Source organism: Schistocerca serialis, chromosome 6, assembly GCF_023864345.2.
Source record: "Schistocerca serialis cubense isolate TAMUIC-IGC-003099 chromosome 6, iqSchSeri2.2, whole genome shotgun sequence".
Lineage (NCBI taxonomy): Eukaryota > Metazoa > Arthropoda > Insecta > Orthoptera > Acrididae > Schistocerca > Schistocerca serialis.
This window is the reverse complement of record NC_064643.1, coordinates 185986894-185993599: the sequence shown is the minus strand read 5'-3', so window position 1 is coordinate 185993599 and position 6706 is coordinate 185986894.

Below are 6706 nucleotides of genomic sequence, written 5' to 3'. Positions count from 1 at the left end.
TAAATATTTCACCTTTATTGTATTGGTAAAAGATGCAAGAGTGTGCTGCAAGAGTAGTGGATAAGATACTTTCTCTGTGTTTATATAATCAGTGGTGCTCTCAGCTGCCAGACAGTTGTGCAGCGTTAGGCCATTCTTATTAGAGGCACATTAGTGAGCAGTTGATTTTTACAGAAGGAGATTTGATGTTTGTGAATCTGGGAAAAATTAACTGTTATCCTTTTTTTATGGAATTTGTTTCTAAAGATATATTCTCTACTGTGTGGATGGAGAAGATTTTTGGAGGACTATTTCGAGGTAAGCAATTGGTGCACGAGAATGAAATATGTTTGTTTGTCAGAACTATTGATTGCTGGAAATCTTTGTCCCTTACATAACTAATAATATTCATTGTTAGTGTTAATGTGATCTTTTTGTTTTCATTATATCACAAATAACACAATTGTTTTAAATACTGTAATTTTTGTAATGACTGAATATCGTATTTGTTAGAGTTTTCTTGAGCTGTACAGCCTTTTTTTTTTTTTTTTTTTTTTTTTGACAATATTCAGGGTTCAATTTTTCAAGAACGCCTTTCTTTAAAGTGAAACCTACGTCCATCATGTCACCTTATGTACACGCAGCCACACCTTGCTTCTGACAAACAGAGAAAAATTTAGTAGTGATTAGATTATTTTCCTTTAGCTGCTGCATTCGCCGATTTCAATTTGCTTTCGACAGCGTCAGTACACCAGAAACAAAATAGCTTGCTGAACAAGAGGTAAGTTACTTTTCTTGCAGGCATTTTTGCCTGCAAACAATACGTACTCAAAATTTTCAGGTGTTCTGCTAAGTAAGCAGATAAATTTACAGTGAACAGTGGAGGTAATCTTAAACAGTTATTGTCTTCCGAGCTGAACAGATTTTATTTTATGGATATTTTAAGTTGGACATTGCAGTTCATGTTGCGGAAACTTAATAACGCAGGCCTATTTCTGTGTTGCATTTCAGTTAAATAGTTTGCACTGAGAACAGAATTAGTTTCTTTCGGGATTTAATTACATTCATTTTCATTATTTCAAATTCAGCATTTCACTAGCATTAAAGTTTTTTTTCACAATACTGTTCTCAAGCGCAATAAGGGCCAACCTACAGTTAGTATTCCTCAGTAGCTGAATACTGTATCTTAAGGGCACGTTACACACGGACAATGTTTATGAAAAAGAATATTCAGTATTTCATATATGCATAAATTAGATAGCTTACAACTCCTATACCTCCTCAGTTTGTAAAGACTTTGGTCCTGCCCTCCTGACTGCTGCAACATATGTCAACCGTCATGTCGACATTTGTGCGGGGGCAGCTACTTCTCCCACTGGTAATTCGGCCACGCTTCTCTGCACATATTCACGTCGTACATGTCCTTCCTTGCCACACCCTGAACACGTTCGTGGCTATCCTTAATACATTACGACCGCTTTCCATCTGCAGACCTTGATATATGAGGGGACATATCGGTGGACGTCAATTTTAAACTGTCTAACACCGTTTAGGACAGGGAAGGTTCGAAAATTTGTCCATTTTCCCGCCTTGTGACTCAGAACTGTACTGTACATGCTTAGAACTGAATTAATTTGCTGTGGAGTCACTTTGAAAAAAAGTTCAAAGGTCCTTGAGGTCCTGACATCGAATTCTGCCATTTCTGCTGTTACTTCCCGTACGTTCCTGTCAAAATGGATGAAATTATATCATCTTCCTGTTTAGGCTATGACTGTTACATAGCATACAGCGTTTGTCATCTTCACATATGAAACTTCCCCTTTGGATGTAAAGAATGACTGTGCTGGTAAAACTTCTATGGTACTTTATTTTCAAACTCCAGAGTGAAACTGAACGTTCTGAGACAGTTTTCTCTTTACTTATTCTGATTATTTCTACGCTGCCACACAATATTTTAGCGCAACGCAATCTGACTTTCAATAATCTCTACAAAAGAATATCCCTGACTAACAATAACCTATGCCCTTCATGAATCACTCACTTACCTCACAAAAATCTTCGTTACTCGATCTATTGCAATACAGCGAGCGCCAATACTGACAGCTAAATAAAAGATTCTAACTACTGAAGGCACTAACTACCGATAGACGCATAGTTAGAAAGTGAAAGCTTTTGATAGAGAACAAACAATGTGTTTACCTTAATAATGTTGAGAAGTCATTATATATTCTTGAAATCCAGTTTAACAGATTTCCTTTTTCTGACGGACATACGTCTAGATCGTCCGCTCATATTAACATTTCAAAACTTTGGCATCTCTCTCCCCACATCCACCACTGCTGGCAGCTCACCTCCAACTGCCCAACGCTACGGGCTGTTCACGTCCAACTGCCCAACACTACACTGGCGAATAACTTCCAACAATGAATCCAACCAGCCACAGACTGCACACAGCGCAGTCAGCGATTTCAATAGAGAGCGAGCGCTGCGTGGCGTTACCAACATAAAAACTTAAACAGTCTACCTACAGTACGTGTACACCACATCTAACCATTTCTGTCCCATTCGGATAATTCCTTCGTGTTGCGCCGTTTTGTTTTTATTATATTACAGTGTGCACTGACGCTTACCATTTGTTTCTCCTGTAAGGTGTGAAATACCAACAGAAATAATTCACCACTACAACCTTGTTTATAACTAGATGAACTTTGAGACAGTGTGTGCAGTGTCAACACTAGACCAAAGGAAGAAATCAGGGAAAGAGCGCAACTCCTTTTGTGAGTTCCCGTTTATAGCTAACAATGCCTGTGAGAATCTGGAGATTCCCAAGACCCTCATTTAAACAGACGAGTTGCATTACCAAAGGGCTTCATTACACTCCTCTGCAATCGTCTGTAGGTGATGAAGAATGTAGGAACAAAAAGATTCCAACTGTTCTCAAATTAAGGAACATTAAATGTGATATTAGTGAAGGGTATGGCTTAGATTATTAATGTTGCCCGAGTTGTTTGAAACGCTTCAGTGATACCGGGAATCGAAAGCTCTGGAATAAGAATAGCTGCAGATACAATAAAAACAATGCTTTTACAAGACGACCCGGAGAGTTCAGTCATCTTCTCAGAGGAAAGGCACGTTCAAGGGCAACAGGTGCGCAAGCAAAACACAGCGAAAGGCAATTAGGGGCAGCGGTGCTTCAAACAACAGATGCGGCCACAATGCCAGGCGTTGCCGCGTGGCGGAGAAAAAGACATAAAGATGATCACGGAAAGTTAAAACGATCATCGCTAGTTGTACAGCTGCTTCACATTCAGTGAACCGGGACGTAACATATGTGTACTCAAGTGTCACAATGCACATGAAAAATTGATGTGACTGGATGTATACACAAGTACTTAACCATAACTGTTACCACTAAAACTCCACTGCCCTCTGAATGGTTATGAAAACAGAAGAATTTAGGTAACAGATTTATTAAATGTGCTTAAAATTTCTGCTAATGATCTGTCAGCTAGCGCAATGGTTAATAACGATCACAAGGTAAAATTTACGTATGCAGGCTGCAACACAACGGAGGGGCAACACCCGTGTGTTTAGTAAGACTGATAAATAACCTGTAGGTACTAAACACACACAACGAAGTTGACTGCTAATCTAAGAACAGCTCGTAATTTAAATGCCATTATCCTGTGGCACCGGTAGATGAGATTTTTGGCGCAGACTAGAGAGAAAAGAGAAAGCGGCAATAAACTAGCAGATTCTAGAAACGGTGTAACCTTGTCTCCTGAAGCGAGTAAAGAACTTGTCACTTGCACGACATGTTTCGTAAAGCGGAGCAAACCAGACTTCCATTCCATAACGTTGGTTCAAGAGTTTCAGAGCCATTACAATTGATTCACACTGACATATGACAACTCACGTAAACTCCATTATTGGGAGGTACAAGTTACGAGGGCAGTTCAATAAGTAATGCAACACATTTTTTTTTCTGAAACAGGGGTTATTTTATTCAACATTGAAATACACCAGGTTATTCCCCAATCTTTTAGCTACACAACACTATTTTTCAACGTAATCTCCATTCAATGCTGCGGCCTTACGCCACCTTGAAATGAGGGCCTGTATGCCTGCACGGTACCATTCCACTGGTCGATGTCGGAGCCAACGTCGTACTGCATCAATAACTTCTTCATCATCCGCGTAGTGCCTCCCACGGATTGCGTCCTTCATTGGGCCAAACATATGGAAATCCGACGGTGCGAGATCGGGGCTGTAGGGTGCATGAGGAAGAACAGTCCACTGAAGTTTTGTGAGCTCCTCTCGGGTGCGAAGACTTGTGTGAGGTCTTGCGTTGTCATGAAGAAGGAGAAGTTCGTTCAGATTTTTGTGCCTACGAACATGCTGAAGTCGTTTCTTCAATTTCTGAAGAGTAGCACAATACACTTCAGAGTTGATCGTTTGACCATGGGGAAGGACATCGAACAGAATAACCCCTTCAGCGTCCCAGAAGACTGTAACCATGACTTTACCGGCTGAGGGTATGGCTTTAAACTTTTTCTTGGTAGGGGAGTGGGTGTGGCGCCACTCCATTGATTGCCGTTTTGTTTCAGGTTCGAAGTGATGAACCCATGTTTCATCGCCTGTAACAATCTTTGACAAGAAATTGTCACCCTCAGCCACATGACGAGCAAGCAATTCCGTACAGATGGTTCCCCTTTGCTCTTTATGGTGTTCGGTTAGACAACGAGGCACCCAGCGGGAACAAACCTTTGAATATCCCAACTGGTGAACAATTGTGACAGCACTACCAACAGAGATGTCGAGTTGAGCACTGAGTTGTTTGATGGTGATCCGTCGATCATCTGGAACGAGTGTGTTCGCACGCTCCGCCATTGCAGGAGTCACAGCTGTGCACGGCCGGCCCGCACGCGGGAGATCAGACAGTCTTGCTTGACCTTGCGGCGATGACGACACACGCTTTGCCCAACTACTCACCGTGATTTTGTCCACTGCCAGATCACCGTAGACATTCTGCAAGCGCCTATGAATATCTGAGATGCCCTGGTTTTCCGCCAAAAGAAACTCGATCACTGCCCGTTGTTTGCAACGCGTACAGCGCTGCCACCTGTCGGAAGTCAATGAAACTATACGAGACGAAGCGGGAATGTTTGAAAATATTCCACAAGAAATTTCCGGTTTTTTAACCAAAATTGGCCGAGAAAAAAAATGTGTTGCATTACTTATTGAACTGCCCTCGTATTAGTAGTGGATGAATGTGGGTTCTGGTACAGATATCTTATCTCAAGGACACAGTGTAACCTATCCCACCCACACCTGTCTAGCAATTACATGAGATATATGAGTATTCAAGGTCAGAAAGTAACCTGTAAATAGTCTTCACACTTTTGCCGCCAGATCATGTTGTGCAAATTCCACAATATTTCCTCGGAGCAACTGTCTGACATCTTCAGGTGGTTCAACCTTGCAGGTGACTAGGTCCGACTGACGCTATCCGCACGTCGACGCCCCGTTTTTAGAACATGCGGAAATCGGACATGCGCAATGATTTGCAGATAGTTGGTGCCATATTCAGATACCCTCTGCAGAAAATCGCAGAGCGGCTCTCTGCGCGTGTGCTAAACGCTGCATTTGCCAACAGTGCAGCCAGACGTTACTTACCAATGGTCATACTAGACCAATTCTATGACGGGTCTGTTATCAAAGAATCTTGATTTTCGCGTCGTGACTTAACAGCAGCCGATGCAGGGTTACAGGCTGTGCTCAGTTGAAATCCCACATCCCTGTTGATGAGATTATGAGCTGTACAGATATGTATTCCTTCCTTAATGATGCAACCCCAGAAAGATGATGTTGTTGTTGTGGTCTTCAGTCCTGAGACTGGTTTGATGCAGCTCTCCATGCTACTCTATCCTGTGCAATCTTCTTCATGTCCCAGTACCTATTGCAACCTACATCCTTCTGAATCTGCTTAGTGTATTCATCTCTTGGTCTCCCCCTACGATACCGGGGATAAAACTTCCGTCTTTTCATAAATCATGCGATGTGCTGTATTCAGACATGAACTAATGCACGTAATGCACTACCGCATTGTGCAGGATGATGGCAGATTGTGGCCTGCAGATATAGATCTGTATGCATTGGCTTGCATTAGACGTTGTGTCCCAAGGTTCCATTGGCTTTCCTTTGTACCAAAACATCAAGAAAAGCTAAGATACCACCTTTTTCCACTTCCATTGTGAAGTTTATATTCGGATGGAGCGAATTCAGATGCTGATGAAATGTAGGTAGAGCATCAAGTCCATGTAGCCACACCACAAATGTATCATCCACATACCGCAACACATGTGGTATCTGGTCCTGAAATCCTGTCGAGTGAAAGGCAACATTTGAAGACAGTGATCTGAGATACAGATACGTAACGCATTCAGGCCCAGGCGAGTTCAATCTATAGAGCAGCACGAAGATACGAAGACACCCACCACTTTGGCCTTTTTCCTGTACTTTGGTGCCATGTCGTCAAGAATCAGAAGAGTCCTCAGAAGATGTGGAATTAAGTGTGTTTTTCAACCAGCTGCAAAACTGAGAAACCTGTTGGGTTCAGTTAAGGATGACCTTGGCCTGGTGTGTACAGGATTCCTTGTCAATGTGGGGCAGCGTACATAGGTCAGACATGCTGCACAGTACAAGAACACTGCGATGAACATCAGTG